We start from the raw sequence: 3,125 nt of genomic DNA, 5'->3' as shown, positions 1-3,125 counted from the left end.
GCAATGGCCACACAGAGCTTACAGACAAACTCACAATTATGGGGTTTATTAGGGAAGTAACAGGTTACAATTCAGGATCAGGAATGACTCAGGATACAGTTCTTCAGTTAGGTCAGCTTCTCAGCTGTGCCAATAGGTAGGGCTCTCTCTCTTTCTCCCTCTCTCAGTTCCTCCACCTGTAGCCCTTGGTCCATAGCCTGGCCTCTGCCCTGCTCAGGCAAGTGTTACAAAGTTCTTTTAGCTCTGCCAGTAAGTGCTCAGAGATACCCTGCTCTTCCAGCAAGCTGCCTGCCAGAAGGCACTCAACTCTCTCACTCCGTGGGTTGGTACACCCACTGTAGCCACCTTGTTCTGTGGGCCAGGAAGCCCACTGCACCATCTTATGCCAGTCTCCTGATTCTTCTGCCACCATTTCTCTGCCACTGCTTCTCACCGTCTTGTACCATCTTCTTTCTTTCCTAGGTTACATCTCGCTCTGTTTCCTAGGTCTTGGAGGTTCTCATTGCAGGTACCCAGGTCCAAAGGACACGCTCCACTCCTGGGTCTTCTTTCTTGATGGTAGTGATGTCCACCCCTCTCTGCTCTGGGATTGGCTGTCTTTTAAGCTTAGGGTGATGGCAAAACAGACCCATCCGCTCATTAGGGTTCCATACACCTTATTTTCATGGTCCCACCCCCACAGGGGTTCCATGCACCTTATTTGCATTGTTAGCAGGCTGTCCAATCCCCTTGGTGGGCCGCAAACACTTTATTTGCCTAGTCCCACCTAATTATTCTGTGGGAGTCACAAAGGCTATAGCTGGAAGGGCTCTATTAAGTAATTCACTGCACCACACTGAGATACAAAGAGGTTAAGTAATTAGCCTAACATTACATAGAAACAAAGTGGCAGAGCTGAGATTTGAACATAGCAGTCTGGTCCCTTAATCACCACTGGCTACAAACTGCCTCTTTATTATAATAACTCTTTAGTTATACCTACAATGTGCCAAGGAGTCCCTGGGAGGTGCAAATGGTTAACACGCCCCACTGCTAACTGAAAGGTTGGCAGTTCAAGTTCACCCACAGGCACCTCCAAAGAAAGGGCTGGTGATCTACTTCCAAAAATCTGCCATTGAAAACCCTACGGAGGGATCTAGTATTTAACAACAGATTATCAGATAAGACAACAAATTTTGAACAACAAAAGTCAAAATAGATAAATGGGACCTCATAAAAATGAAATGCTTTTCTACGTCAAAGGACTTCATCAACAAAGTTAACAGACAAACTACAGTTTGGGAGAAAATTTTAGGAACCATATGTTGGATAAGGGCCTAATATCCAAAATATATATAAAACTTTTATAACTTAACAATAAAAACAGAATCCAATCAAAAAGTGGGCAAAGCCTTGAGAACAGGAGCCAGACAAGGATGCCCTTTATCACCTCTTACTCGACATTGTGCTGGAGGTCCTAGCCAGAGCATTCAGGCTAGATAAAGAAACAAAGGGCATCCAGATTGGTAAGGAAGAAGTAAAAGTATCTCTATTTGCAGATGACATGATCTTATACACAGAAAACCCTTAAGAATCCTCAAGGAAGCTACTGAAACTAATAGAAGAGTTCAGTAGAGTATCAAGATACAAGATAAACATACAAAAATCAGTTGGATTCCTCTACACCAACAAAAAGAACACTGAGGAGGAAATCACCAAATCAATACCATTTACAGTAGGCCCTAAGAAGATAAAATACTTAGAAATAAACCTTACCAGAGATGTAAAAGACCTATACAAAGAAAACCACAAGACACTACTGCAAGAAACCAAAAGAGACCTACATAAGTGGAAAAACATATCTTGCTCATGGATAGGAAGGTTTAACATTGTAAAAATATCTATTCTACCAAAAGCCATCTATAGATACAATGCAATTCTGATCCAAATCCCAATGACATTTTTTTAATGAGATGGAGAAACAAATCACCAACTTCATATGGAAAAGCAAGAGACCCCGGATAAGTAAAGCATTACTGAAAAAGAAGAAGAAACCAGGAGGCCTCACTCCACCTGATTTTAGAACCCATTATACCGCCACAGTAGTCAAAACAGCCTGGTACTGGTACAACAACAGATACATAGATCAACGGAACAGAATTGAGAATCTAGACATAAATCCATCCACATAGGAGCAGTTGATATCTGACAAAGGCCCAAAGTCAATTCATTGGGGAAAAGACAGACTTTTTAACAAATGGTGCTGGAATAACTGGATATCCATCTACAAAAAAATGAAACAAGACCCATGCCTCACACCGTGCACAAAAACTAACTCCAAATGGATCAAAGACCTAATAAAATCTAAAATGATAAAGGTCATGGAAGAAAAAATAGGGACAATGCTAAGAGCCCTAATACATGGCATAAACAGTATGCAAAACATTTCTAAAAATGTAGAAGAGAAACCAGATAACTGGAAGCTTCTAAAAATCAAACACCTATGCTCATCCAAAGACTTCACCAAAAGAGTAAAAAGACTACCTACAGACCAGTAAAAAGGTTTTACCTATGACATTTCCACTCAGCGCCTGATCTCTAAAATGTACATGATACTGCAAAAACTCAACTACAAAAAGACAACCTAATTAAAAAATGGGCAAAGGATACGAACAGGCTCTTCACTAAAGAAGACATTCAGGGTGCTAACAGATACATAAGGAAATGCTCACAATCATTAGCCATTAGAGAAATGCAAATCAAAACTACAATGAGATTTCATCTCACTCCAGTAAGGCTGGCATTAATCCAAAAAACACAAAATAATAAATGTTGGAGAGGTTGTGGAGAGACTGGAACACTTATACACTGCTGGTGGGAATGTAAAATGGAACAACCACTTTGGAAATCAATTTGTTGCTTCCTTAAAAAGCTTTTTTTAGTTGTTTTTTTTTTTTTTTTTAAAGCTAGAAATAGAAGTACCATATGAGCCAGCAATCCCACTCCTTGGAATATATCCTAGAGAAATAAAAGCCTTTACGTGAACAGATATATACACACCCATGTTCATTGCAGCACTGTTTACAATAGCAAAAAGTTGGAAGCAACCAAGGTGCCCATCAATGGATGAATGGATAAATAAATTA

Source organism: Elephas maximus, chromosome 20 (genome assembly GCF_024166365.1).
Source record: "Elephas maximus indicus isolate mEleMax1 chromosome 20, mEleMax1 primary haplotype, whole genome shotgun sequence".
In the NCBI taxonomy this organism is placed as follows: domain Eukaryota; kingdom Metazoa; phylum Chordata; class Mammalia; order Proboscidea; family Elephantidae; genus Elephas; species Elephas maximus.
This window is presented reverse-complemented; position numbering follows the sequence as displayed.